We start from the raw sequence: 7,695 nt of genomic DNA, 5'->3' as shown, positions 1-7,695 counted from the left end.
TGATGTTGAGTTTTGTTCTACATTGTTCTTCCACTCTATCCAGGATTTCCTACGTAGATCCTCCTCTGAGTGGTTGACAGAGGTAGCTGGGCACCATCTAGTTCTTCTAGTCTCATAGTCATATAGACTGAGGATTGCATGGTGTGCCAGTCCTGTGGATTAATTATTTCCATGAATCTTTGTTTTTCTTCATTCTTCTTTGCTCTGGACAAGGAGAGATCCACTGTTGACTCTAGATGGCTGCTTGCAAGCTTTTAAGATTCTATTTGCTATTCCCCAAAGTAGGATGTGGAACAATATTTTTGTGTACTATGTTATGCCAATTGAGCTTGATGTTCTCTATGGCCATGGTCCCGAGCCCACAAGTCCAACTACTTGCTCCCTCTGGGTAACTGGCTGTGGCCAAGAAATGACTACAACCTTGCCCTTTGTCAGCTCTACTATGTATACACTGTTTATCCTTTATATCTTCTTTCTTATATCTAAATATGTTTTACTCATTTATCTTTCTTTTATCAGCCACTTTTAAGACTGAAGCAAATGCAAAATGACATGATTAATTAGATAGAATTAAAAGTTATATAGATGGATAAGTATGATGCTGATATATCAGTATTCTCAGAAGGTATGTTGTCAGCTTGGAAACTCAAGATCAACTGAAAACTATTTTATAAAGCTTTGGTAATTATAAATCTACTAGTTACAAAATATTTACAAATTAATAACTTTCATATATAGCAATAATTACATAGTACATATGATGAAAAAATTTTGCACCTTGAAGGTTGGGCAATCTACTTCCGTAGTGACACTGCCTCGGAAACCCAAGGAGGAGTCGCTATGAGTCAGGTCTGACTTGATGGCACATAACAACAACAACATTTTGCACCTATATGAACAAAATTAGAAAACTCTTCAGATAGTTGTACAATATATGTGCATACACTGTGCTTGAATAGAAGATCTCAACATTGTAAAGATGCTAGTTTATCAGTAAACTAATCTACATATTCATCTTAATGGTAATAAAATATTTAATGCAATAGAGAAAACTTTAAAATAAAAATTCCTGCAAAAATAAGCCAACTGAAATGTGTAGACCGTTTTTTGTAAAAGTAAAAGTAATAAAGGAAGACTTGTCCCACCAAATTTTTAAACCTTGGATAATGCCACTGCAATTGAAAGATGCTGGTTTCTACACAAGTGTTCATCAACAACTTAGTGAAACAAAATAGAGATCCAGAAATCTGTACATGTGTATTATGGAATTGACTGTGACATAAAATTAGTACTATAGAAAATGAAGAAATCATAGGCTATTCAGTGAATATTTTTGAGGCAACTAGCTAGTTATCAGGTGGGATAGGCAGAGAAAGAAACCCTTGTTCTTCAAAATTTAACTCAATTGACTTGTAAAATCAAAGTATAAATAGTAAAAATCACAGTATAAATCATAGTATAAAATATTGATGAATAGATTAATATCTTTATAAACAGGGTATGAAAGACATTTCACAACAACATGATACCCAGAAACTATAAAAACACATTTGGTAGATTTGAGTATATTAAAATTTCAAACACACTGAAAACCCAGCTACTTCAGTTAAATTGGTACTTTGCAGCAGTAAGTCATGTTTGTTCTTAGACATCTTTATGCCAAACTTAATTGTTGTATAAATTATATGTCTGAAAGCAAAAAATACCAAAAATATGTTTACCTATGTTTTATTGATGCAAAAGCATATGACAGTATGAATCATAACAAATTATGGATAACATTGTGAGGAATGAGAACCCTGAGCAATTAACTGTGTTAACCTGTACATAGACCAGAAGGCTGTTGTTCCAACAGAACAAGTGGATACTCTGTGGTTTAAAATCAAGAAAGGAGTGTGTCAGAGCTGTATCATTTCACCATACTTGTTCAATCTGCATGCTGAACAAATAATCTGAGAAGTTGGACTATATGAAGAAGAATGTGGCATCAGAATTGGAAGAAGACTCATTAACAATTTGTGATGAGCAGATGATGTGACTTCACTTACTGAAAGTGTGGATGACTTGGAGCACTTACTGATGAAGATTAAAGACTACACCCTTCAGTATGGATTACATCTCAACATATAGAAAATAAAAATGCTTACAAGTGGACCAATAAGCAACATCATGATCAAAGGAGAAAAGATTGAAGTTGTCATAGATTTCCTTTTATTTGGATACATAATCAACGGCCATGGAAGCAGCAGTCAAGAAATCAAATGACATATTGCACTGGACAAATCTGTTGCAAAAGACCTCTTTAAAGTTCTAAAAAGCAAAAAAGTCCCTTTGAAGACTAAAGTGCACCTATCCCAAGTCATGGTATTTTCAGTCACCTCATGTGCATGTGAAAGCTGGACAATGAATGAAGAAGACCAAAAAAATAATTGATGTCTTTGAATTATGGTGTTGGGGAAGAATATGGAATATACTGTAAACTATTGGACAAATCTGTCTTGGGAAAAGTATAGCCAGAGTGCTTCTTAAGAAGCACAGAAGACTTCATCTCAGGTTCTTTGGGTGTGTTATCAGGAGGCACCAGTTCCTGGAAAAGGACACTAAGCTTGGTAAAGTAGAGAGTCAGTGAAAAAGAGGAAGATCCTTAATTACACAGATTGACATAGTGGCTACAATCATTGGCGCAAACATAGCAACAATTGTGAAGATGGTGCAGGACCAGGCAATGTTTCATTCTGTTGTACATAGAGTTGTTATGAGTGGGAACTGACTCAATGGCACCTACTAACACAACAACATCAATTATATAATTTAATTAAATACCTGTTAAACTGGTTGTTGTTGTTAGGTGCTGTCGAGTTGGTTCTGACTCATAGCGACCCTATGTACAACAGAATAAAACACTGCCTGGTCCTGTGCCAGCCTGACAATCCTTCCAATACCTGTGCCCATTATTGCAGCCACTGTGGTAATCCATCTCGCTGAGAGCTTTCCCCTTCTTTGCTGACCCTCTACTTTACCAAGCATGACATCCTTCTCCAGGGAATGGTTCCTTCTGACAACATGACCAAAGTAAGTGAGAGAAAGTCTGGCCATTCTCCCTTCCAAGGAGCATTCTCACTTCACTTCTTCCAGGCAGATTTGTTTGTTCTTTTGGCAGCCTACGGTACTTTCAGTATTCTTTGTCAACACCACAACTCAAAGGCATCAACTCTTCTTTGGTCTTCCTTGTTCATTGTCCAGCTCTCACATGCATATGAGGTGACTGAAAATACAATGGCTTGGGTCAGACACACCTTAGTCTTCAAGGAGACATCTTTGTTCTTCAGTACTTGAAAGAGGTCTTTTGCAGTGGGTTTGTCCAGTGCAACTTCACCTGATGTCTTGACTGCTGCTTCCATTGATGTTGATTATGCAACTAAGTAATATGAAGTCTTTGACAACTTCAATCTTTTCTCCATTTGTTGTGATGGTGTTTATTGGTCCAGTTGAGAGGATTTTCATTTTTTTATGTTGAGATATAATCCACACTGCAGATTGTAGTCTTTAATCTTCATCAGTAAGTACTCCAAGTCATTCTTGCTTTCAGCATTGAAAGTTCTATCATCAGCATATCACAGGTTGTTATTGAGTCTTCCTCCAATCCTGATGCCACGTTCTTCTTCCTATAGTCCAGTTTCTTGGATTATTCTTTCAGCATACAGATTAAATAAGTATGATGAAAGGATACAACCCTGACACACTCTCTTCCTGATTTTAAACCATGCAGTACCCCTTGTTCTGTTGGAACAACAGCCTCCTGGTCTATGTACAGGTTCCTGATGAGCATAATGAAGTGTTCTGTAATTACCCTTCTTCTCAATGTTATCTATAATTTTTTTATGATCCACACAATCAAATGCTTTTACATAGTCAACAAAATGCAAGTAACCAAATTTCTGGTATTCTTTGCTTTCAGCCAAGATTCATCTGACATCAGCAATGTTATCCCTTGTTCCATGTCCTCTTCTGAATCTAGCTTGCATTTCTGGAAGTTGTCTGTCAGTATACCTCTGCAACTGTTGTTTGTTGTTGTTATGTGCCATCGAGTCAGACCCAACTCATAGCGACCGCTCCTTGTGTTTCTGAGGCAGTATCACTATGGAGTAGATCCCAACCTTCCTTCAGGAGTGGTTGGTGAGTTTGAAGCCCCAGCCTTCTGGTTAGCAGTCAAATGCCTTAGGCACTATGCTAGAGAGCTCCTACAATTGTTTTCAGTGAGTGTAAAATAGAAATCTCATTGCTGTGAGGTTGAATGCTTTGGAAAGGCTCTGAAAATGTAAATAAATATGAAATATTGGATTGAAAAAGAGAAAGACAACTATAAAAGTTTAGAAAAGAATAAAACAATACATATAAATCTAGAAGTAGTTTGTTCAAAGAGTGTTTTCTTAATGTTTTGAAGTTCTCTAAAGAAATTAATGGGCTCAAACATAGCAAAGATTCTGAAAATGAAAAAGAATTGGATAACATTTCATTCTGGTGTACATAGGCTCAGTATGACTTGAAGGCACCCAACAACAACATTAACAAAGAAATTGTATGTAAATTGATAGAAAACAAGTCATCATTATTTTTTAGGCAAAAAAAAACCAGAAAAAGAAAATGGTGAATGTCAATTGGTGAATGTAAAGAAGGAAGGAAGGAAAGCCGACCTCCAGTCAGCCCAGCTTTGAGGATATATCCACTGTGTTTGTCAGAAAGTGTGTGATGGCATAACTTTTGAGAAAAACTTCAGAATGTTTATTATATCTATTCTTTTAAACATGACTTATTATTAAAAGGCATCAATTTGACTGCAATAGCCTGGTGTTCAGTGTGTTTGAAATTTTAATATACTCAAATCTACCAAATACATTTTTTAAAATTTCTGAGTTTCATATAGCTTAGAAATGTCTTCCATGCCCTGTTTATAAAAATGTTCACCAGAGTTTTCTTCTAGTATTTTACAGAATATTGAAAACCTTCATAATGAAGGGATCACAATAGGAAGTACAGAGACTGGTGAAAGCCCTGAGGTTGTTGCTCTTTAAGCCTGGAACTGAACTCACTCTGTGGCTCAACTTGCAGCCAAACAATAGACAGGCATATAAGGTGAACAATTACACTAGGAAGGTAAGCACTCTTTAGAACGATCAATTATAGGAGATCAAAACAACAGTTTTTGCTCAGAGATAAAAGACAGAAGGCAGGAAGGGATAGGAAAAAGAACTAATGGGAATAGGAAAAACAGGGAGGAAGTTGGAAGAGTTTTGTTACATTGTAGGGATTGCATCAATGTCACAAAATAAAACATATATGAACAGTTGAGTGGAAAGTAAATTTACTCTGTAAGCTTTTAATCGATTCACAATAAAAAGTTGAAAAAGAAACAAAAACAAACAAAACTTCATAACATCCATTGGCCCAATTAAAGTACTCAAACATTTATAAAGAGAGTAAATTTTTCAATAAAGAAATCTTGAATGGAGAAAAACTCTATATTGTAGTTAGATGAACCAAGCCAAAAAACCCAAACTCACTGCCATCTAGTCAGTTCCAACTCATAGTTACCTCCTTTGGGTTTCCAAGGTGTAAATCTTTACAGAAGTAGACTGCCCAGTCTTCTTTGCACAGAGTGACTGGTGGGTTTGAACTGCCAACCTTCTGGTTAGCAATCAAATACCTTAGGCCCTATGCCACCAGGGCTCCTTGTAGTTAGATGAAGCAGGTCTAAATTAGAAATTATTATCTACTAAAGCAATGGCACCCAAAGCAGAGCATGAAACATCAGGAAACAAAAGTTTCAAAGAAAAACATCACCAATAATAATACCACTGAAACACAGAAATGGTCATTTCTTGATTTTAGCAGATCAAATAATCCTACCACTTTTAAAACATATATCAGTAATCATTATCAGATTATGGCTCACAAAAATCACCTTGGAAGGATTCTGAATTACTTAAAGTTGTTTATTTTTTTTTTCCTTTGGATTTATATATTAAATTTACTTCAACAACTTCTAATCCAGGTTTGATGAATTTAAATAGAAGATATAAAAGCTATGTTTTCATCATTCTGCAGCCTAGAATGTAGAACTAAATAGTACTTGAAAAGGATACAGTTATGTTTTTGAAAAAAAAATAGAAGACATGAATATATTTCTTTAAAAATTGTTAAAGTTATCAGCTTTATTGATATTCTTGACAATGTGGCATTAGCTTGGAATAAATTTCCCAGTATTACTATAGCTGTGGTCTGACATTGACTCTAGTTCAGAAATCTCTGAACTATGAAACAAAATGAAGACCATAATTTAACTGACCTCAACCAAATAAAATATTAAGTCTATCTTCACCTCTAGAATGTAAATTCCAAAAGACATGACTATATGTGTCTTATTCACTCCAGTGCTCCTATTAGTATTTGATCCATTGTAGGTACAAAATAAGTATTTGTTGAATAAATGAGTAAAGAGATTAAGCTATTTTGTCTCTGATGTCCTTTCAGCATCATTGTTCTATGGGATTATTATTGCGTCATAGAAAAAGCATAGACTTTGGAATTGGAGTAAGAATTCTTATTGTGCACTTTTCTTGCTGTGGATCATGGTTAAATTATTTTCTCTAATGAATTTCTGCTTTCTCACCTATAAAACAAGAATTAGACCTTTTCAACTTGTTGATCAGATTAACTGAGGTAATATAAGTAAATTATCTGGTACAGAGGAAATGCTCAAAAAGTGGTAGCTGTGATGATGATTATGATGCTGGTGGTGGTGGTAGGGGTGGTGGTGGCAGCAGGAGCAGCAGCAATGGCAATGTAAGGTCTAAACTTTCACTGAGTGCTTTTGGTGAACAGAGTCCTATTTTAGTTGCCAGAGAACACTCACATGCTCAAAAAAGGCCATGCTATCTTGGAGAGGAAATTGCTCAGCCCAGAGACCGTTCTTTATTGGGTCACATTGCAGAAGCACTGCTTTGGTAAGCCCAACAAAGAGGCCATTATTCTCATCTACAGACAATGCCAAGAAGGTGCTGGGTGGTCTAGAATACAGGAGACAGATAATGTAATGACTCCATTCATTAAAAAGTTGAGCATGCACACCAGCTGCCCGCCAGCTGGAAAATGAAGCTTCTCTCTGTTCTGAGGATAATTTACTTCTGCTGGGGAGATTTTGAGTTACCCTTCACCTTAAGGGACCAGCAGAATTCCAACAGTATCATATAACATTGTGCTGGCCCTGCAATGGTCTCAAAATGAAAGCAAAACAAAACAAACGAAGAGATTCCCACATAGTAGGGAGAAAATTGTGCTACATTTTTAAATTTGCTTTCTTTTTACCTTATGGATACTCAGATTCTACAACTGATTATATTTCCCTTTTGTTTTTGGCCTTAGGAAGTTTGATATCAAGTTTCTGTCCTCATATAAACGTTGTTTGCAAACATATATCACATATTTCTATATGAAATTCTATTTTCCACCCTCAATGTTAATGTATTCCATGACCAATACTTATTAACTTTATCTTTTTATTTTGGATGTGTGGTTTTGGATCATTACACATCCTGTCCTGGATGATTCATGAGTTACCATAAAACATAATGGCACCCGATGTTCATCGCAGCACTATTTACAATAGCCAAAACTTGGAAACAACCTAGATGTCCA

The sequence above is a fragment of the Orycteropus afer genome, unplaced genomic scaffold (genome assembly GCF_000298275.1).
Source record: "Orycteropus afer afer isolate SDZICR_OR568_19922 unplaced genomic scaffold, OryAfe1.0 scaffold00025, whole genome shotgun sequence".
NCBI lineage: Eukaryota > Metazoa > Chordata > Mammalia > Tubulidentata > Orycteropodidae > Orycteropus > Orycteropus afer.
The sequence above is the reverse complement of the archived record's forward strand: the minus strand, read 5'-3'. Positions refer to the sequence as shown.